The sequence below is a fragment of the Leuresthes tenuis genome, unplaced genomic scaffold (assembly GCF_036924035.1).
Source record: "Leuresthes tenuis unplaced genomic scaffold, fLeuTen1.0.hap1 SCAF_8, whole genome shotgun sequence".
NCBI lineage: Eukaryota > Metazoa > Chordata > Actinopteri > Atheriniformes > Atherinopsidae > Leuresthes > Leuresthes tenuis.
Genome location: NW_027325362.1, coordinates 15,097,134 through 15,124,672, shown reverse-complemented (window position 1 = coordinate 15,124,672; position 27,539 = coordinate 15,097,134). Strand labels below are relative to the sequence as shown.

At 41.8% G+C, this 27,539-nt stretch overlaps 2 protein-coding genes across 5 annotated transcripts in view; one reads left to right on the top strand and one right to left on the bottom strand.

The window, feature by feature from the left end:
* The window catches only part of hps1 (HPS1 biogenesis of lysosomal organelles complex 3 subunit 1), a 289,252-nt gene that overhangs the window by 166,773 nt on the left and 94,940 nt on the right, over positions 1 to 27,539 (bottom strand). The window lies entirely within an intron of this gene.
* slit1a (slit homolog 1a (Drosophila)) overlaps positions 1 to 27,539 on the top strand; it is an 86,330-nt gene that overhangs the window by 19,214 nt on the left and 39,577 nt on the right. The window lies entirely within an intron of this gene.

The following is a 27,539-nucleotide window of genomic DNA, read 5'->3' as shown; positions in this document are numbered from 1 at the left end:
AGGAAAAATATCCTTAAGTATATTTTATTTGTACGTTATATATACTTAAGGATATTTTTCTTGCTTTGGGAAAACCAACACTATAAGTTCTAATTTAAAAATTACAGGGTAAGAGTTTAGGTTTTTGGTATGAACTTCAGCCCAACCAAAAAATACCTGGCAGACCTTGACTCCTTGCCCATGCCCCTCTTCCTGCCCTAGTCCTTTTCAGCTGGTAAAAGTGGCTTTTATGGCTTGTCACTGTTTTCTTTACGAGTCGGACCGTGTGTGAGAGAGAAATGCAGACCAAACCATGTGAGGAAAGCGGAAGCCAAAAGGGGGTAATTTAAAAACCACTCTGCCATCTGAAATATTCACAACCGCAGCACAACGGGAGTGAGAAAGAAAGAGGCCAAAAGAACAGACAAAGGAAGAACAAAGTTGGAGAAGAGAGAAGGAGATGGTCGGAGGTGCAGAAGAGAGCAACAAAGATGCTGCAAAGGCAGGGGGGGAAAGAACAGTGTTTATATTTCCTAACGATTCTGTGTTCTTGCTCATGAATTATTGAGCAGATGGATTGAGGCTTGTTAAATATTCACACTAAAGCGCTGGGACATCAGTGGTCTGTTTGTGAGCGTGTGTGTGTGTGTGTGTGTGTGTGTGTATGTCCAGTGTCTCGTACACCCTGCTCTACATACGCACTCGTACCACATCTGATGTTCTAAATATTCATACACGCAAAAATGCACACGCACAAGTTCTGCCACGATGACCGTCTCAATCATATACGTGCATGTTCTTGTGAGTGTGTGCGCATGAGCCTCTTCACACTTGGGACTGGTCTGGTCATTATGAATTGATACAGCATAAATAAGACATCACAGTGTGGTCTAGATCCGTCATGAGTATACACACACAGGGATTTCACTTGCGGAGCTGCCGAAGGAGCCCCCCCCTCCTCCTCCTCCTCTCTGTGCGGCTGCCGACAGTTTGCCTCTGTGACGGCTGGCTCTGCCACCTCCAGATTGGAACTGACACAAACGGGAGAAAAGTCTACCCTCATGTCCTCACATGTGCACACAAAACACACACACATACACTTACTCCTTGGAATCTGAAAGCAGGGGTTTGAGGAATGCTGCTGTACCATTCCAGTAATAACAGTCAGTGTGGAGCTTGTTGGGTAGTCCTGCTTGGGGGTGTATGAACACATACTTAATGCCTATATGTGTACTCAGAAAGTATGGAGTATGAGTGTAGTAATCCGAATGAGGAACCCAGCTCATTCATCAGAGTCATAATGGAGCACAGTCTCCCTTCGATGGGTGTTTCCCTCCGTCTGTGCATATGTCCATCTTGTCACGGTTCATTTTGAAATCTGGGGTTTCGCTCAACTTTATCTGCTCTGGATCATCATCTGGAAGTGTTGTGTGTGCGCTGCTTAGCAGGAAGAATACAGTATTTGTGTGTAATCTCTGGTTATGAGCTGTTAGGGTCTGGACTGTAGACTCAGCTTTGGAAGTTACCCAAGCAGACCCAAACACAGCCTCTCATTTCTTGGGTGGGGAGGGGAGAGGGGGTTCCAAAACCCTTCCTAACATCCTGCAAAGCAGGAAGACACACCAAACTACCCACACATGCCCAGCCAACCCACACGCGTACAGTAAATGATTGTTTGAGCCCTACCCTGTGGCCTCGGGGCTCCATCTCTGATAGGGATTTACAAAAAATAAACAAACTGCAGGGCAAATTATGCCTTCACGTACACATACGCATGCGTGGCCACACACACACATATGCGATCACAAATGCCACTGCTCACATACTTTACCCACCTCCTGATGATTTGCTGCTCTAACAACTATCGCTCTGCAGGGCTCAGACTCTGGCTGTTTACCATTTCTTAGCAAACGGAAGACAAACAAAGAAAGAGAATTGAGAGGCGAATAGTTCAAAAAGCGCCTCATATTTTCTGAACAAAATCTGATCAAATTACTTGGGAAAGTGTGGTGTAATGGATGGAAAGAGATTTTTGGATTTTTACTTGAGTGTGTATGTATAATTACAGGCTTTGGATGCATCCCTTTATCCTCTGGAAGGAGAGACATGGTTGAACTACTTCCTCTTCCCTGTGGTGGTATTTCTGTGTGTTTGTGCATATGTGCGTCTCCTCTCTTTCTGTGGTGAGCAGGTCCATTCTTAGGGCTTAACTCCAGGCCTATTGTTCTTGAGACTCCCCAAGCTACAGAGCTGCTGCTACTGAGAGTTTTGCTGCATAAAGATGTGGCTCAGTGTGCCTTGAGGTTTCTGAGGTTAGAACTGTGCAGACCAATGGCAAAAGAAGCAAAAAGTGTTTCCTAGTCTGAATCTTGCTTTCCCAAGTGAGTCAATGTGAGTGAACTTTATTTAACTTTATTTAACTGGTGCACATGAGCAATGCTTCTCTTTCTTTTAGGTCCAACGGAGCATCCAAAAGCAGTGCCACACTCAGATTTCTGCACCTGTCATACAAATACATTAATAGGGACTCTTGTTCATATTTCAAATTACTCTTCAAATTGCACTTTATTTGTTTAAATATATGAGTAACATGTGTCTCAACTAGACTGCATAGTCCACATTCTTCTGATTATTCTGAAAAACTTCAGAATCCTCTTCAAAGTTAAAAAGTCAAACATTATAAGCATTGTTTGCAGACTCATTCAAGCAGTTTGGACATTGGATAGATGATAGATATTTTTTATAAGTAAATGTATAAAAAAAACTGGATTTATCTACAGGTGCAGTGTCATTGTGGAGGGTTTATTTTTTCCATTTTTTTTCAGTATATTTCACAACTACTCACATAAAGCATTAGCAAACATAAGTTCAGTTTCTTAATCAGTTTTCACATTGAACGCAGGCAATGAAAAGTGATAAAATCCATCTGTTCCAAAAGTCTTACAGCCTGTTTAAAATTGAATTGAACGTCAAACAAATAAGTTCTACTTTGAGTCTTTTAGCCACTTTTCAATAATTGTTCTCACATAAACATCAACCTGGTTACTAATGTTTTGTTTATTCACAGTCGTAAGTCACGTGTGCATGTAAATATTGTCAATATGATTAGTGGGAAACTACAAACATGCACAGCAGCAGGGAAATAAAGTTTAAAGTCCCACTTTGGCAGTTCCCGGACAATTCTAACTCACTCACTCACTGGGCACCAGAATCATGGACTTTTCACATAAGATGCAGCAGCCACTTGCACTAGTTCATTTTCAGCAACACGCATCCTTTCTGGTATTTTTGATGGGACACTGAAATGTCTCCAAACAAGCAAAGTTTAACACCTGTGGATGAGGCACAAGGCTCATAGAATCTGATTTCAGGCTACCAGAGTTATGAACAGAACATCTTCCAGTTTAGCATCCAGAGGAAAACATACCAACATTCTTCTCCTTGTATTAGCTTCTCTTATATCTTGCTAGAGCCCCACACTGTAAGCAGTTGATTGGTGATAGGCTCTCCAAATAATGTGCCTGCCTGCATTCAAGTAAAAAGACATATTGAGCCGTGCAGGGTCAGTGAGCATAGCAAAGAGGTAAATCTAAATTCCAACAAATGGCTATTTTTTCCAGTATTGCCTTCCTCTCACAATACTCTCCTGCTGCTATCACTGCATGCAGGAGTGATCTTATTAGTCCAAGAGTGTATGTATATGCCTGTTGCAGAGATATATATATATTTTTTGTAAGAAACAGCATGGTCTTGTGTGCTGAGGGTGTCTTTCGTTCCTAGCTTTGTGCAATTTAAAAAGGAATCGCTGTGGGATGGAATCGATTTTTCTTTCCCGCTGTTTGAACTATGAGTATACATGCACATGCACATGCACACCCGCCCCACCCAAGCAGGGTTTCCTGAAATGAGTGTTATATCTGAGATGCTGCCAGGCCAATATGTGTTTACCTGTTTTGTGGTCACGCCAATCTGACACCTCAAAGGGAGCAATAGGAGGAGTGAGACACTGGGTATTGATTAAAATGGAGGGAGTTACAGCAAAATAGAAGGTGCAGTTGGAGAGCAGAAAGAATGAAAGCACCAAACAGTGAAAGAGAAATTGAGGTGGGGCCAAAAAAAAGGATATTAATCATCTTCTGCAGTCTTTCATTTTTTTAGATGTTCTGTTTGATATTGTTTAATTATCTATACAGCTCTAAATTAAGGTTTGTTTAATCTCTTGGACTTTAAATTGCTTCTTTTTTTTTTTTTGGATGGTTCAAATCCATACTCCCAAATCCAGTGTAGTGCTGAAATTCAATCTTGGAAAGAGATTGAGAATGAGAGGAGGGGAAAAAAAGGGTAAAATGAGTTAGAGGGAAGTAGAAGGACCAGAAAGTGACAGACATTGACTGGGAAGCAATAAATACTGCGGGGATAGAGTAAGTGGGGTTGGCGGATAAAGTGAAAGAAAGAAAAAGAGGCACAAAGTGGAAAGATTGGTCTCATCCGTAGACTTTGAAAGTATTTTCATCTCTTCTCATCTGTGTGGCTGTGCTGGGAGACAGTGAGACTGTGGGAGCCGGGGGCACCTGCAGGAGAGCATTAGCCAAAAGCTCCATTATCACTTCAAAGCTGGACTCTGCTGGAGGAGGCCCGGGTGACACTGGGGCCCTACAGAGGATGAAACACTGCACAGAGATAGGAGTAGAAGAAGGCCTCCTCTCCCTGTCAGCTTTCCTCGTTTTCTCTCTATCATCCACCCAACCCCATTTACTGTAACTCACTTCCTCCCTGTCATCTTCCTTGTGCTACCTTCCTTATCACTTCCCTTTCATCCTGCTCAGATATTTCCTCTCTGTGTCTTATCTGTATCTTTAACACCTGCCTGCTTGGATGGCAAGTCCAAAATGAGATTTTTTTTTCTTTTTCCCTGAATTTCTCCATCTTCCCTGGCTTATAAAAGGCCTGGAGAGTAGAAGGCCTGATGAGCCCCTGGCTGTGATAATGAGCTTTCAGACCCTTTCATGTGGAGATCAAGCCTATGGCCAGAGGGGGTCTTGTTGGTTCTGGTGTTAGTGGAGTGGATATTACCCAGCACACATTTGTTGCTTGTAGAATAGAAGAGTCAACCCAACAGTTCCCATGAAGTCCAGACACCCCAAAACCAGACACAAAGACAAACACTACTTTCAAGGATGTAAGTTATAGCATTCCTCTGTCTAATACATTATACCAGAGACCTTCACTGATATTTACAGGCCACAGAAGGTCAGATACCTTTAAGCGGGGCAACAGTAAAGGCCAGAAATCAATACAAACTCATTTAACATTTTCTATTACTGCTCTCTTAGTGTGTCAACACTTCATAAATTCCATCTGAATAAGTGGAGAGAAAAGAATGTGCAGCAGATAGAAACTAGAGCAACGTCTGATGCTCTTTGATTTGACTTCATCCAGAAGCAGCCTTAACGATCTTCGAATCCTTCTCATTCAGCCCCTAAAATCCTTCAAACCAGTCTATGCATATATGCATGAAATTTGTGTGTCTGTTAATCCAAAATGCCAAGCCACACCTGTTTATCACTCCCTTCCCCTGACACCTTAATTTCTCACACAGGGATTTTGTTTGCCTTGCAGATTCTGCTTTTCTGTCAATATTGGTGTAACTGCTAACTATTTTCATGTTTGACTTGTCTGAAAATAGTAAGAATCCAAAACATTGTCGCATCAATAGCGGCAGTTCCACTTTACAATGGTTTAAAGGGTTAAAGGGGATATGCGCATGAAGAAGAGGGGATATGTCCAGGTTTCACTTTGTAGAACTAATACAAAATAAAGAGGCCCTTTCAAGTTTATTGAAAGATTTAAACAGGCTGGTGGCCAATAGCTTCCACAATTTCACAATTCACTGCATCAGTCTTTCTCCTATTAAATAACAAAAACATTTTTTATTTAGGTTACAAATTGTTCTGGGGTATTAATTTCAGAAACAGAGGAGATCTCTAACTAAAGTTGTTCTACTGACAGAAACTTACTGGCTGTTGAAAATGGCAGAAGCCTAATCAAGCACTGATATGTGATAAATGTCTCAGTGAAATCATTACAGCTTGAGGCAGTCATCTGGACGGGCTTTATTTCTCTCATTTCATTTTCTTTTTATAGAATAGCTCCTAATAGTTTCTATGGAGACTGAATTGGCAGACCGTTGTTATGCTGCGTGTAGTCTCACCCTCATTTACCTTCCTACCTGTGTTTCTGAAAAATGATGGGGGAAACATCTGTGTTACACACCTTCATTGCTCCTCGGGCAGTAAGATGGAGAACTGATAAAATGAATAGAGCCAAGGCTTCAGGATGTCTGTGTCAACAGTGAAATTAGTCAAAGATTGTTGATTCGTAGTGCAGATTATGTAATATTTTACTTTTAACTTTGTTTTTGTTTTTCTGGTTTTCCCCTCAACTTCTCCTCATACATTGGGTTGATATGGAGAGAAGGTTGGGGAAGAAAAAAAAGTCAAAAGTCACACCAAGTTGTGAGAGAGAGCTGAGCTAAGTTGAACGGAGACATCCATCGGGGTTAGAGAAGCACTGCCTTGTTTCCCAGGCAGGCACCTTCTTTGTGACATGGTTAAAGATGTGTCCTAACACCATTCCCATCACCCTTAGTCCCCTCCTCTCCCCACCTTGGCTCCCATCCCTCCACCGTTCCCTCCATCCCTGGAGAATAGCCTGCTCTTTGCTCAAGCCATTCCGTCTCCTTGGAGCTCATTGTTCCGTGGTTGCTAGGCAATAGCTGGGGCCTCATTTGGTGGGGAGCCTGGGTATTTGGTACGGGGTCAGGGCTGACAGAGGTGATGTGAAGGTGTGTGTGCGTGCTTGTGTATGTGTGACGACGCACAAGGTTGTGTGCGCACATTGTTAGCCATCAAAGTGTGTGTGTGTGTGTGTGAGGGTGCATAAATGTGTGTGTGTATGTGTTTGGTTAAGGGTCAGGCGTGACAGCGCTGGTACAATAGTGTGGGGTGTGACCAACCCCTCCTTCACTATTTATTAGCCTATTCAATCACCCACTCCCTGCTCCAAGCCAGGCAGGGCCAGGAGGCAGCGGAGCTGTCAGTCAACAGGGAGGGGGAGGGGCAGAGAGGGGATCCCAGAAAACATAATTAACGTGTAACACATGAGCTGCTGTATTTCTCTATAGAGCAAATTAAAGAAACAAGCAGACACTGCCTCTGCAATTACACAACCCTGAATAGACCACTGCCTTTAATATGTTGCTGCTAATCCAGGCACTCACACCTGCTTTCTCCTTCTCACTCCGTTTTCTTTTCATCTCAAATGTGTGTGTCTCATCCTGTAAAACACACATCACGGGAGAGCCTCTTTGTCATTCGCCCTCCTGAATTCCGATCCTCAATCGTCAAGCTAGTTGCGTTTGGCTCGGCCCTGGAGAGCCCTGGAGTGGCTTTCAGAAAGCTCCACCAAATAGACACACGCACAAACAAACCATTGCTATTGTTGCGAAAGCTTAAGCCCCCTTTAAGAGAGTACAAGTGGTAAAATGAGCAAACCAGAGAGGAACATTTTTAGAAAATCAGCCTTCATTCAATTAAACCCAGTCTCACAGCTATTTCTGACTCTCTTTGTCTCTATCTCTCTTAACCATGTTCACTTTTGTTTTTCCACATTATTGTCCACAGTGCATGTAGCGTCAGGATTAGCTTCTGATTCCTGTTTTTTAATATCATTCTTACTGTGCATTCTTCAGGCCCTCAGAGCAAAACCATCAATGAGTGTTTTACCTCCAAATTAAGATTCATTATGAATGACTCACTGCCAGCATTATGTATCTATGAGTCATCAGTGTTTTAATTTACTTTTTATCACATGCTACAGGCAAACTTTTCATCCCATCTGTCCGACTTCCTCCATCTTTTATTTTTCATGTAAGGAAATCGCAGCTGTCCAAGCAAGAATGTGAGTAGCAACAAAGTAGCACCCCAGAATGGATTTTGCATTGCTCTGCAGAAAAGGTCTGTGGTCGCAGTGTGCAGAAAATGATTCCCTCGGGAATCTGTTTTTCTCCTGCAGCGTCTGCATGTGTGTGTTCCAAAAGCAACCATGGAGCTAAAATTGTCACAAATTACCAGCTAAAGCGCTGCCTTGTGTTCTCAACACTCACAGTGAGACAGAAAGAATGCGATGTGCTCACCTGCGCTGTAACTGAAAGCAGATATAAAGTGGATTTAACATGTCCGTGCAGAGAGAAGGGAGGAAAGCCTGGCACTGTGGAGGGCATACCTGCGCTTAGGGGCAGGGTGTGTCGGGCTTCTTAGGGTTCACTGCTTTAACAAAACCACAGCGGTAACACAGCAGAAAATAACTCCAGGACCTGGCATATAAACTTGGAATCAGTATGATATCATGAGAGTCTTTTGTGTCTTTTTTTGGGCCTCACACTGTCTCCGGCAGAGTAATTAAGGAATCATTAAATGATGAAGCTGAGAGTTTCATATTCATGGAATTCATCAAAACAACTTACTGAAAGCAGCCGAGGCATTCATTTAGTGGGTCAGCTGAATTCAACCGTTGGGCTGCATTGATGTGGTGTTGACCCTGGACCACAGCATGCACTGCTGTCGATGTGGCTTTGTTGGTAGTGCGGTAACCTTTCTTTGTGCCTATGTTTGGGCCAGTAACCTTGCTTTGTGTTCCTGTGTGTATCAGGGTGTAGTGTGACTCCCTTTCTCCATAAATCACTGTCAGATTCCAGTGGTATGAAACAAAGCTCTCGCCCCAAGCTTGGATAATGGGGTTGTTGATTTGTGTGTGTGCACCCTTACCTTCATGTGTGGCAAGCTTGTTGCCCTTCATTTACCAATCAGCACCCGCAGAGTTTATGAAAATTCATTGAGTGTGAGATGAGCTTTTCTCCTCAGATGAATATTACACCGAATGCAGCATTGGGTGACAAAACACTCCATCGATTTTGACGAAGGAAGGAAGGAAGGAAGGAAGGAGGGGGTGGAAAGACAGCGGTAAGGGGAATATGGTTGATCGCTGGTGTGTGATGGTATAAACTGCTGAATTTCTGTCACAGCGTGTGTGACTGTGTGTGTGTATGTCACACACGAGGATCTAATAAATAAATTATGCTTGAAATGAGAGCAGCTCTCTCTAGACCATCTCCACTTTATGAGAAGTGCGTGTTTACAACTTCACACAGACGCATACAGCATGCTTACACTCACACACTCACACTCACACACACACACTCATGCTACGGTGACTGAAATCTACTGTTGCTCTCCTTTCCAGGAACACGTCCATCCCATGTGCCTCCAAGTGTGTGTTCCCCTCTCAGGCCTTCGTTGCGTTACTCTCTGAATTCCCTCCATGTTGATGCTGAAGGGATGGGAAGCATTACAGTACAGGCCAAAGCAAACACTCTCACACATGCATATAAACACCTGCCTTGTGAGAGAAGCTGGAGAGCATTAGTGAGCTCAACAGAGCAAACACAGTGATAAAAGAAGGATTTGGGCAAATTCTAATGGAAGGAAGCAGTGGGACAGGGAGAGGATCTACCCCTGGTATCCCCCACAGGCCCGGGCACGACTGAAGCCCTGAGTTTTGTTACCAAACAGTGTGTGGCGCTGACTCACAGTTCCTGTGTTTGCTCTGCGGGCTGTCCTAACATATCATTACTGCTCTTAGCAAAGGCAACCCTCTCCTCGGGAGAGACAGCTGCCGTTCTTGCCAGACAAAACCTGACCTTTTACTTTCTCCGAATGGCAAATAAATCTATGCCATCCTCGATGAGCTGCGAGTGCAAATAAGATTTGGTGGTGGAGGGCTCATGATAGAGAGGAAGAGAGATTCATGGGTACTGAGGATTCCCACAGTTTGATTGTTTTTGGAAGATTTTCAAACATCCCATTTCTAGGCAACTGAAGCAAAGGTCAAAATGGAGGAAGGAAGAAGAGAGACAAGAACGGACTAGGGGGAGATGCAGAGACAGAGGGAGAGATGGGTTGATGGTAGGGGATACAGCACTGGAATGCTGCAGTGGTTTTAATTACAGGCGGAGGAATAGGCTTTTTAAATATTTAGAGTACAGACAATCTCTCTGGCTGCACATGTTTGTGTGTATGAGGCTTTGTGTATCCATGTGCATGTTTATGAAGGTGCAGGGTAGGATTATATGTGCGGCATTACATGTTACCAGCAATCGGAAATCTTAAAAATTGCAGCAAACCTTTCAGATATGTTTAATTTGCACATGCATGGATCTGATTTTCAAAACAATCATAATCGTAGTAAAAATGCAAGCGATCCATCATCATCATTCAGGCTGAATAAGGCTGAAAACTTCAAATGTTGGCACCACATGCTCAGCCAGTCTTTGCTCTAATCTCAATGAACCTGATATCTGCATGTGAGCATGGGACTGTATTGGAAATAGCATATTTATGTTAAAAAAAAAGATCTCTTGTTTCTGTTTTCAATCTCATCGTAGTCAGAGTGGTACTGACTGCATGCACACGGAGAGTAAAAGATGCAGAAAACATTTACCAAAATACTGGAACTCATTAGCTATGATCTGGTACCAATTTTTGTTTTAATGCCTAGAAAAAGAAAGTTTCATCTGATTTTTTTCCTGATCAAATTTTTAACCGTTCTAAGCTACTTTTATGTAAATTAAAAGAGTTTTTTTGATTTGTTGGGGGGCGGCACATCTATATAGCTCAAGCATCCGGAATTTTACTTGACATTTTACTTGGCATATGTCGGTAATGACTCAATGATAGGCAGCGCATGTTACACAAAATGAACACATTGCAACACTGTTTTGTTGTTGCAGACTGACAGATTGTAATGATTTTCTTTACTCAAACTATCAGGCCATCAAAACACGGGGAAAAGCAGTAAAAATCAGCAGTAAATGTGGAAGATGAAACAAGACACAAAAGACAGCAGTAACATCCAAGAAACTGTTTGAAGGCGCCAAGTGTCAGATCTTGACAATGTGGGTCAAGTTGTAATAAACAGACCCGAGGTGCTGTTGTGGATTTAACTCTCTGCTCGGCTACATGTGTCTGACTGACGTCGGGGCGCAAACACATAGAGGAACTGTAATCTCCTAATCATTAAAGAGAGACTTGCAGGATGTAAAGAGATGTGACTGCTGTCTGTGAGCACTAAGCCCCAGGAAGATGGGATGCGAGAGGAGTTAAGTGGAGCCATATCCTCCTTGCTTTTCTTGTTAAATGGGGGCTATCATGGGTGAACATTCTCCCCGTCTCTCGCTGTATTGTGTGTTTATTCAGAGTGAAGCCAAGGCCCGGCCAGACTCAGAATGGTAAATGGGCTGTAATTTCGAGGCAGTGCGGTGTTCTGTAGGCTCACATTGATCTGTCATTGACAAAGTTAATGAGCGTGGACGTGAGGCACGAACTCTCGCCACAAAGACATCAAAGTGCTGCCACAATGACTGGCCCGCTGTGAGACTGGCCGTCAGGCAGACACCGAGGCTGTCACAGCGCCTAACACCCCAGCAGACAAGAGGAGAGGAGTGAGGGGAGGGCATAAAAGGAAAGGGGATCTTGATAAAATGTGCAAGACATTTGAACATCTCCATCCTTTTCTCTGTCCTTTCAATCTCTACTGCACACACACTTCACATGTTTTGGCCCATATTGGGCTTGTGTTTGTGGGCCTAAACATGATCAAATGATGAACCTTTGAGCAGAAAACAACGCTGTTAAACTCCATGCTCTCTGCCTCTGCTCACCATCCTGCTGCTTGGGAACCTACTGGTTACATGCACGCGCATACAAGCACAAAAGTCTTGCTACTAGGTAACCAGCCGGCTATCTGCCTTTTCATTCCTCTCTGTCAACAGCAAATAAGGGGAGGAGAAAAAGCAAAATCCAAGAACAAATATTAGCCTGTGCAGACAAAAGCATTCCAAACAAGGTTTTCACTCTCTTTCAGTCATCCTTAAAGTCCCATCTTTCACTCCCCAACCTCCTCCCATCACGTCCTCTCATGCTCCTTCCTGCCAAGGTCTCTCTTTTTAGTTTGGAGCCACTCAAGTCTGCAGTTATTGTTGCTTTTAAGTCCCATCTAACTAATTACGGTACAATTATTCTTTGGAATTGCAAAATTGTTTAAATTGTCATTGACATTATTCACTTCATACACAGGTAAAAACGCATCAACACAGAGCTAAATACAAAAATCATTCTAACTTACAAAGACGGTTGAGTTATAGTAAACAAAACCTTCACAACAAACCTAAAAAAATTTATGTTTCACCATTAAAATTGTATAATGTTGACCGCTGGGATCGTGTTGTTTTTGACGGTTAAGATCAGTGCTGAAAATATGACAATATTTAATCTTCTCCAATAATAACTATGAGCAGAGAATCAAAGTTGCTCATTTTTAACTACGAGAAAAAGCAATAACGCTTCTCCAATACGTTTTGCTAATTTGTTTGAGCCACAGTACCACATTCTCTAATACTCTTTGTTCTGCAAATAAACTCCCTGCATCTTGATCCACTCTTCTAAAAATAGTAAATCCTTATTCAAGCTCAAAGCTGTAACCAGAGGGCATCACAGATATTTTTTTTTTTTTGACTGACTGATAGCTGAAATTTTAGTGAGCATCTTCTCCCTTACAGCTTTTTAGTTGTCCTCCTCCTGTTTGTGGTCTGCGTCCCTCCCTTGCCTCAGGGGGTTCAGATGTCATCCTCATCCTTGTCAGAGGAGTCTAATGGATCGGTCACGCTCAGGGCCCTCCCAGCCTGACTCACAGAGCCGGGGTGAAAGGTCATGGCTGGAGTGAGATAGGAACTGCGGGGTGAGGATATCCGCCAGGCTGTTCCCAGCCGTTTGTGCGTTTGCAACGCATCATTTTTGCGTGCATGTGTTATTTTCTCAGTAAACACCCCTGCAGCAGCATGCAGGGTAGTTGTGTGTGTGTGTGTGTGTGTGTGTGTGGTCAATTTGCACAGAGCAGGAAAATATACTAAAGAAAATAAATAGGAAAGTTCAGTAACAGAATGTAACATTGTCAGGTAAGCATACAAATGTTACACACACACACACAAACTCCCTGTGTCTGGCATATCCATCATAGCCTCTTGGGGCCTCCTGTTCTTTCCAAAGGTCAGAGTTGAAAGTGGTAGAGAAGACGCCTGCATAGACATAGAATAAGTGTGAATATATGTGTGTGTATAGGTCCCAGATGTGTGCGCAGCTTCTGTGTTGATTAAATCTTTACTAGTGTGGTGATCTACTGCCATCAGAAGAAACAGAAACCAAATGTATGTCTGGCAACGAGGCAAGTCAACACATATGATGATATATGGCTTGAAGTTCTGAGGGTCAGCAGCTTCGTCTCCAAACAGTTGATGGTATTTCTTGTGGTTTTCCTATGGTTTTGGAGTTCTTTTTTTTCCCCATGCCAGTAATATGGTATAGAAGAATCATGGCAGGCATCATTAATGCAGAGCACATTTCCATCCCGCTGTTAGAAAATTCTTTTGTTTCCTGTTTGACTTGGATGATTTTATATTGCCTATTGTGTCCTGCCCTGCATCTTTATTATCCTTTGTTTCTCCTCCACTAACCCTTTCATCCTCCTCCTCCTCCTCATCAACCTCCTCCCCCGGACTTTTTCTTTCTCTCCTTTCCTGGGTGGTGAGTTTTAATTTCATGCCCCCTGCTCTGGCAGTTGGTCCTTTAGTGAGTGGCAGGCTGATTTTGTGACTCCACCAGTCTCTCTAACACGCACACACACAGCCGCAAGTATGCATGCTCTCAGCCCCTGGCTATACATCGACATCTACACACGACTTATGGCAATGAAGTAGCTCGCAAAAACGTTAAAAGACGCATGCTGCCAGACATGATTAAACAAGCAAGCACAGTGCCATGTTAGTTCAACCTCAGCAAATGGACTTGATTCACTGTTCACACACGGAACACAAAGCCACTGTGTTCTCACTTATCCATCACCGCTGTCATTTTTCCCATAATTTGTCTGAAGGTATTGGCCTCATCTGGTCAGCGACAGTAAGCTAACTGTGCTGGCATGCATTCGTTGCTCCAGCAGACGATCCTCAACCCTGGGGAGTAATCAGTCTTTATGCTAATGCTTGTGAATGATGATGGATGGGCTTCAACATCCATTGTTTTCGAGTCTCTTAAAAAAAAAAAGGAAAAGACCATTTCTTTCACTCAAGGAAATTTTTGTGTGGGTGTGTATTTGGCCCCTGTGGTAAAAAAAAAAAAAAAAAAATCCATGCCTACGGCGGCACCTCTGCAAAGGTTCATTAATCCTGAAAGCATAGTCTGGCCTCATCTCCTGAGCATTGCAGATCACATCTGCTGCTCCAGGCTGGTCACTCATTAATGAATATGCCTCAAGGCCACATGAGTTTAAGAAATGCAGAAGGGTAAAACCATATGCCAAATAAATAGAAGAGGCAGGGAGACGGTCTGTTTGTGAAAGTTTGTCTTACAGAGTGAGTTGAATCAGATTGGAAAGGTCCTATGTTCTGTGTTTGCTCTTACTGCATGTTCGTGCTGAAAGGCAAATTCAAAAAAGGTGTAGGTGAATTCCATTCCCATAAATCAATCGAAATTACTGAGAAAACTAAGCAAAGTGTGTATCTTTAGACATACTTGTACTAAATAAAGCACTGACCTCATTGTGAACTATTTTCATTGGAACAGCTTTTACTAATTAAATGATACCATTTGAAACTCCCATAGTAATATCATAAATATCCCTATAAATGTCTCACTGATCATCATAAATTATCTAAATCCCAAACTAGGAATTGTTGTCTTTGACTGTCACTGAGTTGTGTTTGCAAAGTTTTTCTTCACTCTCTCCGTTGCCCCTCACTGTATGTGGGCTGCCGGTGCTGGAGGATGAGGGTATTAAAGAGCAGCAAAGACGACAGGGTAGACATCCAGAGCAGTCACTCATGTCCATTGTTAAGCTCCTTTTCTCAGGATGACCCCCACCCACTGCAGCACAGCTGGGACCATCTCCATTGTCTTGTCTTTCCTCTGCCAGCCTCAGACATGCTCTCACAAACACAACGCATGTGAATCCTTGCAAATACACATGCACACCCCACAAGGCTTAGTCAGAGTTCTAGCTACCTTTTTTGTCTCCTAGCAACCAGTACCCCTGCAAATTTCTGACCTTCCACCTTCAGCTTGGACTCGGAAGCCATTCTGACACAAGGATTGTACATGCACCTTAGCAGAAGTGGGATTTGGCTTTCAATCTGGGTGAAATTTGACCTTAAAGGTTTTGGGGTGAAAGTGCTTATGAAGTGAAGTTAATGGATAACAGAAATAACATAAAAGTCTGAAGCCTTTGATTAATGCTCACTGAAATGTTATTCCCAGTTTTCTCTTTTTCAAATTTCTATTGCCAAACCCACAAAAAGCCCCACAAATCCTAACACAAATACACAAGGACATCAGCATAAATGCATTATTTTGAACAAAATTACTTATAGAAGCAGCACCCTATAAATATTATGAGACATGCAAAGATTTGGCATCCTTGGTAAATATGTCTGACTGAAAAGCTATACTACAAATAGATGATTTGATTTCAAGGAGACTTTTTTTATTTTGTACTTTTTACTGTTCTAAAATTAAATTTAAAAAAGATGATGACTGGAAAAAAGCCTGGTGCCAGAGTTTCGGCTCACATTACTAATTGCCCCGTTATTGTAGCCTTGTAGTCTTTTCTAGATCTTGTTTATGCTTTTTATGTCCATTCTTCCTGATATATCCTTCCTTTCTTCTTGATTGTGGAGGTTTGACTTCATACCTCATGATTATAAGTTAATTTTCCACTCTTTTAACCGTACACATTAACTGAACTTTGGTTGCAAACTTTTGCATGTTATTGGTCACACAAGAGGAGAAGTTTAATCACAAAAACTCACTAGATTATATAAATCTATCAAAGATACATGAATTCAAGACACAGCGTTAAGCAGAAAAATAACAGAAACCAGCTCAAACCGGAGTAATTGTTCTGTAGTTCTTGGATCATCTGAGGAAAAAGTGAGATGAAATGAAGTATCTAAAACTCAGTTGTGTTGAATTAGAGGTTTTATTATTGGTTTGAGTAAAGCTGCAGGCCTGCCTGAAAGCCTTGTGTAATATTCATGAAAAGTCTTCATATTCCCAGAGACCCTGCAGTCATTTATTCATATTCATGAATACCTTTATGGACCCCTGACTCGTGCACACACCTGTCACAGGAAGTGCTGCCTCCACACACCCACTCAAACACTCAGCACCCGCTGACCAGTGGTTTACCTTTACTTCTATAGTTAAGTAGAGCTATGCTGGCTGAAACAAGCAGTGCAGTCTGGTTGAACAGCTGGAGATGAAAAGCCTGACTACTCTTGACCAAGCAAGATGAAGAAGGAATCACAGACAAACTCTTTCATTCTCACCCAGTTAGTGTTGTTTTTAATGTATTCACTGTACATGATCAGTGCTGTGTGCATGTTATCTGGAAAATGCATAACATCGGTGTTCACACACGGAGTTTGTGTGGCTACATCTCATAATGTAAAAAAACAGGGCTGTGGCACTTGGAGATGTACTGCTTAGTGAGCTTGGGCCACTTCTGAACACATTTCAGAAGTGAGATTGTTGCCTCTGAAGAAGTGAGTAAAAAAAGAAAATCCTCGCTCTTTTCAGTCACACAAATTGGGACCAAAACTGACTTTTTGTCTCATCCTCGAAAGACAAGCTACAACTATATTTTACTGAAACAAGATCGAATCGCACATCACTTGACCGAAAGTAACACATCTAGTTGTTTGCATGCAAACTCCTCTTTAGCATACCTTTCAAGAGATTCTAATTTAAATGGATGACATCATATGTACGACCTTGTTCTGAGCCTCAGCAGTTTTACGCTTTAATTCACATTTTTCATTCAAACAGACATCAGACATCATAGGAGATGTGGTGGACACTGAGGGTCACAACAGTTTCAGTCAGTGCTTATAAAAACCACAGCTTTGTATTCTAAAATCATTAACTTGCTCCTTAACTATCGACCCCAATATACTCACCTGCCAAATCCAAAAATCCCTTGTGTTCATATCTTGGCAGGTGTTATATTTGTTCCCTGAATGCAAATATATTTTAGTAATGAACAGTGCAAAAATATTTTCTCCCTCTGTTTACTTTACTGTCACAAAATGAATTACAAACCAAAACAATTTGTCATTTGATTTGTCAAAAGAAGTGTAGATTTCAATGAGATTAAGTTATGGTGAGTTTTGATAAGCGTCTCAAAAATAAGAACATTTGATCCAATTTTTGAAATATTGTAAAACCGAACCATTAATCAGCAACAGTTGTTGAGCATTTCAGGCATTAATCTCGAGGCTGCCCTCCCGTTGCTTTGTTAAACCACAAAGTGAAAAGTTATTTTGAGAAAAAATGGAATCAAAGCACAGTCTCACTATAGATTATACTGCTATCTTTCTGCCTCAAGCTCTTTGGCTCTGTGGTTGTGAAATTACAATATATATGAGATTGCATGTGAGTTTGATCTGTTAAAGATAAGGTGATATATGATCGGGGTAGATTGTTTACTTGATGTCAGGCTGCAAAATGCACTTTTCTCGTACATCCCGGTGAGCAGGAGGCAGTGGATAACCAGAGGAAGTCTGCAGTCTTCGTTGCTTCATCACTTCACATCTTTTCCACTCAGGGCAATGTGACCTTACTGTGCTCACAGCCACGTGATGCAAATTTAACCCATATTTAAGTCGATGCACTCCCACAAAATGTAAATTCTTAACTGAGTAGTAAGAAAAATAAAAGACAAACTGGTTTAAAGTTTAGAGGGGGAACTGCAAATCCAATAATATCTGTTGATATGAACTCGGAGAGCTTTTTGTTCCAATGCGCTCCTCTGTTTAGACGAGGTGTCCTTGACTTTCTTTAGGCATGTACCTTTGGGATGGGAAGGATTTGGAGGGAGAACAGAGGCGACATAAAGGTAGCTGCTCTGCTCACCTTCCCTCTGGCTTAGTCATCTCATTTCCCTTCTTCTCTCCTTCTTTTCTCCTGATACTTTCCATGTGTGGTAGTGACTGTGAATGCTTAAATGCCTGGATTCACTTCAGATTTCAGTGACGCTTGAGAATAGAGCAGGCTGCATACAAACTGCAAAGAGGAAGGCACAGGAAACCAGAGGATGATCTAGGCTGGGGTTCGTTTAAGTTGGCATTCATCAAATATCGCCTTCACGTCTTTGCACGGAGTCAGTTAAGTGTTTTCAAGTGTTGGTTTTTGGTGTTGATTGAAATAGCTCCTCAATGTGTGTCTTTGTGGCAGTCGTCTGATCTGCTATCAGTGGCCTGTGGTTAGGTGAGGTGGATCTGTCATCACAGTGGCTCAATAACACTGACCTCAGACCAGCGCTTCCAGGAAAGGCTGACATCCGATCTTCAGGATCGGTTTTCCACTTTCTAGGTAGCCAGAGGCATCTTTAACCAGTTTAGTAAGACCACATAGTGTGTGCAAGTATGTGAGTGTGTGTGAGAGAGAGATTGGCCAACCAGATTTACATTGTTGTCTTTCTAAATGGCTGCCTCCTTCCTTTTTATCCCTGCCCTCACTCTGTGTAAAACATTAGTCCAATCTAACAAGATGATTTCCAGGCTACTCTCAGATGGAGATAATTTGTTTCTGGGCTGGAGAAAGAGCCTGCCGGCTGATGTAGTGGCAAGTAATGGTAGTGATAATGGACCTGTTGAGAGGCATGTTCTCTTCTCTCGCTTTCTCACACTTTTCTACCATTGTCCAGCAGGTAGACACCATGATGGATGGACAGGGCTTGGCTGCGTCCCCGAGCAAAGCAGGGTTATCGTACACCCTGTCATCCGCCGATAGTGCCTCTAAGCGTTTGTCATGATCGATGCAACTCAGCCAGGCTCCTTCACTCAGCTTGACTGCCAATGAAAGGCCTGGACACACTCAGAAACTCAAGTAGACATAATGGTAGAAGGAAATTAGGGTGATCGGGAGCTTGGAGAAAGTATAGATTTGCCTCACGGGTGGCAGCAGAGCACAAAGCCAAATGTATGTGCTCATGTGGGACTTTTAAGCCCTACAAAGACACACAGACATCATGAATCATTTACAGTGAAAGAGGAGATGCGGGCAGCAGTTAAATTTGCTCTGTCTTGATTCTCAATATGTGACTATGCATGCGTCTGTGTGTGTGTGGGTGCGTGTGTGTGTGTGTGTGTGTCTGTCAGCCCTCATGTGGACTTGATAAGTTCCACTGACATTGTGTTTTCTCTTCGTGGTTGTCGAGTGTTCCAGTCTGGGAGCGCTGTGTGTTTCTCATTGGTTTGTGACTGTTGATGATTAGAGTGGAGTCCATCCATGAAATCCCCTTTAGGTCCCATCGAAAAGAGGCAGTTTGTGGCTGTGTTTGTGTGTATTATGAGAGAGAAAGGGGGAAACAGAGGGTATCGGGCTGGCCGTATTTTTTCAACGTCGAAATAAATCACAAAACCCTCTTGAGATATGGCCACATGGCCTCATTTTTCCTATTTCAGCTTGTGAAGAAGTGTAAGACATTTCAGGGTTAAATGTATAGGTGAACACTGCTGTGACAGTCTGTGAGGTCTGGTAGAAATGAGATAATGTTAACGCTTGTTTTATGACAATCATACATATACATATATATGTATATATATACACTGTATAAGTTGAGAAAGTGGCACCTAATTGGGTGACATGCAGCTCTGTTTTTTTTAGTTTTGGTGGACTGGTATTGACATTAGTTTTAAAAAGAAAGCAAAAGCATCACAGCTGTTGAATTATGCTGCATTCTGTATTAGCACAGTGTTTGTTTTTCACTAAACTCTGTAGAGCCTATATTTAGTCCTAGACGAGGGACTGAGCAGAAAATTTGACTTATTCTCTTGGGTTTTTTGGGCAAGAGCGTTCCTGAAGCACATCATCTTTTTTTTTTCCTTCATAAAAGCAGCACTTTCTTTCTTCTCCTCATCTCATCTCCACCACAAAGGGACAAGAGAAACACCTTCCATACTCTGCAACCTTGCATGCTAGTCTCTCTGCATGATGATTTACATGGACATGGAAGGTGTGATTTTAGATGACAAGACTGGTTTTTGACCTCCAGGTGATACTGGTAATCACAGTGATGATAGTGCTGGTGCCTGGCTGTCTTTTTGAGATCGCACTGGCTGCTATATGGAGGAGCAAAAATGCCAAAGTAGACAGGAGAGAGCGAGTGAAAGGAATACAGCTAGGAGGCACCTTCATCATTTATTCTTGTGAGAAAGTGAGATAAAAGTGCAGGTGTGGAGAGAGACGGACTGGCAAAAGGTGTGGGAGGGTTAGAGGAGAGAAGAAAGGTGTGGATACTCTTGGCTGCACACACAAACAATCTCTGTGGGCCACATGAATACACTCATATGCAAGCCTGTGTTTTGGCAAGTGCCCAAAAGCCCCATGGCATTGATCTGCACTCTTTCTCACCTCATTCTCTTTCTTTTTTTAAACACCTCTCCTCTTTTTTCATCTGTCTGACACTGTGGTTTTGTTGTTTTTCAACTCCACCGAATACATGTCTACACATAAATAAAGCATGTCAGCACAGCCAATTTATCTATTTATTAATCTATTCGTCTGTTTGTGTGCATTTGGGCGCTCCTGAAGACCTTTCAAAACCAAAGCAAAGGCTGAAAGCATATCTCTTTTGACTACCACAGCAACCTTGTCTTTCTCTGTTTTACTTCATTGCTTTTATTGTTTTTGTCTTTGGAGTATTCCCCTCAATGGGTTGCATAAGCTGTAGCAGCAGCAGAAAGAAAGGCACCATTACTCATTAATACTGAGCAAACTGACAGAACTCTTTACTTACTCTCCATGCTTCACAAGCTGGTGTTAAATTAGTCTTTTTGTCTTCGATCACATCAGTGTGTTAAATTGTAAAAAATAAATAGATTTATTAATTAATTAAAAATCCAGTGTTTAACATTAACAAAAATAATGGCAAAAAAGTCAAATAATACTCTTTTAACTATTTTATCGTTACTTTAGAATCTTGTGTGAATTGCATTGCTGTGTTGCTACAGTAGCAGAGAATACACTCATTATTTGGCCAACAGATTAATTTGTCTGGTATTCTACTCTGTACCTGGAAAACTTTCCCTCTCTTTTATTTGTAATTTTCTTTTCCTTTTTCACAGATAAAACCCAATTTAATCTGTTTAAACTTCCCCTCGAGGTCAAATTTAAGCTCCATCAAAATGACACATTTAGTTTTTTTTTCTTTTCCAATAAAAGATCATTTGTCAAAGCATGACTGGAGAAGTTGGAGATTTTAGCTCTTTGGCTCTCCCTGCAGTTGTGGGATGCAATGCCATTTCTATGAAAACAAACCTCTGTCTGAGCCCTGCACATGCACAGCTATATGCGTGAGTGTGTGCATGTTATGCTTTCGAGGCTGACAAAGGACACCTGCAGGAGCCAACAAATATGCCAAGAGACAAAGTAGTGTAATGTTGCAGAACCTAATTATGATATATTATGATATATATCCGATGAACAAACACATTTACAAAAACACAAAAGTTTATCCATGACTGAGTTTAGTTTTTCTGATTAACATTTTTGAAGGATCTGAATTTGGTTTATGTGTGAAATCAGTGCAACGTAACGCACATTGTGTCGTGTATTCCAAGATAGCAGAGAACATTTCCAAAGGCTGCAAGCGGCTGCAGTTTTGATTTGAGATTTGCTAAAGCTGACCAAACATTCTTACTTGAGAAGAACTTGTTTCCATGTTTGTCTGAAACAGAACCGAGATGTTAAGTGAGGCTTCATCTGTGAGGCATCTGTAATGACAAGGTTTCAGCTTTCGTTTCAGTTTGTGATAAATGACATAACACGGAATGTGTATGTTAAGGTAGTCATGACACAGAGCACCAAAGTAAATATATGGAGTATATAAACATGTTTAATTTGTTTTATTACAGAAATCAGCCCCAGATTCATTCGCCTCTGCTTTACAGTCTACTCAGAGCAGATGGAGAAATTATCATGATTGTATTCTATTCATGATTATTAACCCGCACGACGGCAACTTCCCCGACAGAGCCAAGCAAAGCAAACGCTACAGAAAAGAGATCCCATCAGTTTTTAACTTATGGATGGCAACAATGAAGCTTATTCTGCATCGTCTATCATTCTGTTTTGTCCTCTGAGCGCTCTCTCGCAGTAACATCAAATCACATGTTTATTCTTGTCCAGTGTCTTGCTCATGCACTTTATCTCTTCTTCTTCTATTCTTCCAGTAGCATTGCCTTGGATCTCTTGGCTGCATTAGCCACAGAGATATATGGTTTTATAAATGTCTTTTAATGGAGAAAATATCTTTTTTTTTCTTCTCTATGGAACCATAAGGCAAAATTATGTTGTGCCAAATCACAGCTGTTTACTACAGTATTTCAGCCTGTGGGCACTTCAGAGCAATTTCAAGCTCAGGAATGTGCATAACAAAGGTTGGTGAGCTTGAAAATGAGTCGGAAGCACAATGTTTTAAGGTTAACAAACTTCTCTAGTGCTGCTTTAAAGCCCATAATAACTCTGACAACACCAGAAACTTTATGCATGCATCCATTAATCCCTTTACTTTCTTTTTCATTTTGTACTTTTAGAGTTACTTGATAGTTCTTTAACTGACAGTTTGAGAAGTTTCCGTTCGTGTTTGGTTTGTTTATTGATATGAGTGCATTGCTAATTTATTCTCAGTGGTATCTTGAGACGCTTGTGGGATCATTTCCAGGTCCAGCAACTTTCGAAAGGCCCACAGTTTGTAAATGTAGTCATTTATGTGCGTGTCTACTTGTGAGTTTTTAACCATGCAGGGAGGAAGAGGGTAGTTAGCATTTAGTGGCAGCACACTGCCATTCTTTTAACAGCTTTCACACACCTCATTAACCCTCTTAATGAGTAAGTAATCAGATACATTCCACCTCTGTCTTTCTGTCTTTTTCTTTCTCTTTAAGTGGAAGAATGAAATTAAGAGAAATTCTGAGCACTTGGCTAAGATAAACACTTTCCTATCATGCAATCGAGTCAAGTAATCAAGAAAACAAACACTATTTCAAATATATTCACTGGACTGAATGCACTTGTGTTCAGATGCGTGTACAATAACTGTAGAAGCACCCCATTCAGTATCAGCAGCTTACCGTTATGAAATCTAATCAGATACAAACAGAGTTTAATTGAATTATTATGGTTCTTATCTTTATATTCTTTCTTCACTTGACTGTTTATATAAAACTCTGAACACGTAGAAGTACAGAGTGATGAAATAAGGATGGAATGCTGTGTAAGCAGCAGAAATGGCATGTCATTGACTTTGAAAAGATTTCTATGCAGGACTTTCAGTCTCTTTGGTCCTTCCCATTGCTTTTGAAATCAGCGCTGTCCTTGAGCCCATGCAAAAGAAACCGTAGTTTACTTTTAGAGCTGTAATGAAAAAGTCGTTACTACATTACTAATACTACTTAAAAGGTGAAGAGACAGACAGAAGCAACAATAGCGGTGGAGGGGCACACTGAAGAAAAGAAATCCTATCAGAGTTTACTCTTTAACATACTGCAACTTATTAAAATTCAGTTTTTATTCTCCTCCTTAGCAAATCCTTGAAAATGAAGACGCCAGAGGATCAGATAACAACCACTGCTGTCAGCCAACTTTAGAGCTATAAAGACGGAGGTTATTATATCTGTAAGAAATGAAAGAGGCAATTGTTTGAGTTCCCATCTAGACACGTGTGCAAGTGTGTCTTTATGTTACTCATCTACAGACTTTGACTTAACGCAGCCTAAGGCCTTGGCAGAGTTCAGCCAGAAAGGGCTGACTATCCCTCAGGTAGCTGAATCGTTGATGCATCCACAGATACTAATACTGATAAGGCACAAAATTCTATGCTAATCTCTTTACACTGCCTTTTTGAGTGGTGCGATTATAATAATGCAGCCGCAGTAGGTAATTGGGGGATATTTGTGTGCAGTATTAATGCATGTCGTGTGATAGAGATCAGATGTTAATGATGGGAATCAGACAGGAACCAGACATTACCTTCGGTGTGTGGCTAATCACCAGACCAGGCGCCTTGAGCTATGTCTGATAACATTGCTAATTATTCCAGATATAGACTGTGTGGGGAGTCTTGTAAACAGTAGCTAAGTTTATTGGAGCAGCACACTGATTAAACAATACCATTGTCTGATCTCTGCGAGTGAAACCTGAAAAAGCCCCAATGCAGGCTGTTGGTGGCTGTAGCTCATACAGCAAGGACACACCTGAAAACATGTGTGTTAGCTCGTCATTAGGGCAACAATGGGAATGAACTGTTAGCAAAAAACCGGCGTGCAATAATAGACTAACTGCCCACTTGCAAGGTATGTGGTGCATTAAGGTAAATCCATACCAGGTCTAGGCTGTTTGAACACTGACGCAGCCACACTCACTCCTGCTCGCTCAGGCGCTGGTTCACACACCTGGAATGAAAAAAACTGGAAGGGCATGCTGTGTGCAGGAAATAAGGAAAGAGAAAGTTGCACGTCTGACATCATTATAGCACTCAGTGAGATTCAAAGAGGCCTGAGAATAACTGGGACTCACAGCATGGTAATGAGTGCACGGAGGGAGTCTGGGCAGTGGTGAGTGCTGCAAGGCACCAATCGTCTCCATGAATTCTTTCGCCATGAACAGGGCTGTGTGACATCTGGAGGTGATGACCTCTGCTCCTGCTGCTGTCGCTTAACTTCATCTGTTCCTGTAGTTTCACAATCTGATGACCCTGAGGTTAGCCGAGTCTGATGCAGTGTACGGACTCACACTTTGAGAGTGTGCATTGGACAGATGCTCAGAGGCAGGGGGATTTTTGAAAGAAACTTTTTGTCTGCTATTAATCACGAGGCAATGCTCTCAAGTTTGTGTATTAATCATCTTTGGTCTGCTGCACAAGCAGTGCACTGTTGTGGTATTTGCTGAAGGGCTTTAAGATTAGATTTACAGTCAAAACTTAGTTTTAGAAACCATGGTGGCCAGTATGCCTATTTGTGGTGAGTATTCTCATATACTGGTGTCTGTTTTTACAAGAGGTGGTGTTTAACTGAAAATCAGTTTCCGAACTAATCGAAACTGTCAAATATCTCTTAGCCAGCACAGTTTGGTCTGCTCTTAGAAAATAGCTGTAAGGGGCAACCACAGACTATGTAAAATACAGCATGATGGTCTCCCACAGAAATGTCCCGTTTGCCATTTTAAGAATGTGTAAATGCAGAAATGTTGAGTTGCTAAATTTAATTTCGCTCTGGCTCCCGTAGGAGTAGAACCCGTCGATAAATTCTTGAAGGACAGAACAGACTGCAGACTCCAAACCAAGACCACTGTGATTATTCCGTTAGATGTGACAGAGTAGAAATGACAGACGAAGGGGAAAAAAATCTAAGTAGATGAAAGAATATGATACATAGCATCATTTAGGGTTGTCATGGTTTCTTTTTGGTCAAACATTTGGTGCCAAAATGGACCAAAACGAGGATCTTAACGTGACCCTCTACAACCTCAGTACCTAATTCAATCAAACAGCACCATAAATGGAAGAGTATAGATCACTCCAGCCAATCCTGTTAGAGCGTGCTAACAGGATTATGAGGGTTTTAGTGTGCGGATTCCACCCCCGAGCTTTCATTTTACTACTTACACACATACCATTGTATTCATATCATCAGAGCCTTTCTGTGTTGCCTTGCATTCCAGCCTCATCTTTGTCTCCATTTCGCTCAGCTTTCTTTCTTCATGTCTCGACTGTAGCCTCTGGCACTCAAACAATGCCGTCTTAGCACAGCAATCTGTTAAACTGCGTTATTGTAACCCACAAGCGAACACACACATGCAAGCGTACAAAAAAAGACGTTCTCCCATATGTCTTGATGGAGATGGAGATGTCATGAAGAATGTTTCTGCACTGCTGCACTTAATGTGAGTGTTTATCAGAAAAAAAAAGGTGAGGAGAAGGTGAAAGGACTAATTAGGGATTACACAGAGTTCAGGGCCAGTCAGACCAAAAGCTTTCCTCTCTCGTGGAGCCCCTTTGATAAGCGGCACCCGTATAGCCCAGGTGCCAGACTTACTGACTCAGCTTTCAACTCTGCACACAGGCTGGTTTGCCAAACGAACAACAAAGAAACTGGATGGAGAACAAGTGTTCTCTCTCCCATGGTTGTTAGTGAGGAGACATGAAGCTGGTTTGATGTTTGGGATACGTGCTATATACAGCACACTGACAGAAAAATGAATGATCGTTGTGTAATAGCCTACATTGCCTGCAAACTGTGTTGCCCCATATCTCACTGAAGGCAGACGTGATGCAGATCTGCTGAGGAGAGATAACTCGAAAAGTTTACCGAGTAAAATTAGAATGAGCCACCAGGTGGAATATCTAAGTTATCTTCAAACACAAGTCAGCGATGTGTGTTTCATTTGCAAATCTGTACATACATGTTGCCATTTTGTATAAGAATGCTTGCTTTATATGATATCGTGCTAATACACACCCGTCATTTAGAAGGATTGTAAACACGGAGCATGGACCCCACTATTTGTTGTGGGCTGCTTGAACTCAACGTTTTATCAAGTCCACTTTTAATTGTGGTGTACTTGCAGTTCTTTTTTAATTTACGTTGTGCCATAAATACACAATCGCCCTTTCATTATAGATTGCACAGCTAAACTGTTGTGGTGTGTTTAGCTCCCCTCTTTTATATCTTGCTGAAACAATGTCTGGCTTAATATTCCAAGGAAAGGAAGAACACTACTTTGGATTACTGTTTTGTACTTCGTGTGATTGCGTGCTCTGGTGTGCATGAACATTAGATAAGTAGCAGTCATCAAAGTCATATCCACAACAGTTGTTTTGTGTAGTTTTATAGGTTCTGGCCTCCCTGTGGGTGACCATAAGTGTTCTGTTTACATCTGTGTGAGCTGTGAGAGAACCTCTGTTCATGTATTTCAAGGCAGGAGCCTCTCTGGCAGCACCCTTGTTACCCCCAGTTTTCTGTGTGTGTGTGTGTGTAGAGGAGGGGCAAAGCCTTTCTCAATCACATTAGCTCAGCATTTAGATGACAGACAAAAGACTGCTAATTAAAAGTACAGCTTCTTGTGTTTTACTCACACTCTGTCCCTCCCCTGTACTCTTTCACTGAGTTACTACTCAGTTACTTTCCACACACGTGCAGTTTTTGAATGCCTAATTCGTACGCAGCGTAAAACATCAAACACACACGCACAACTTCAAATAAAAAGTTCAGGGTCCTTGTGGCATTGCCTCTTAATGAATTCACCCAACCAATCATGTGCAGGCAGAGTATGGTCAAAGCACAGCAAACAAATTATGGCATGGAGTGAACACTGAATAATACAGCCACCATAAAA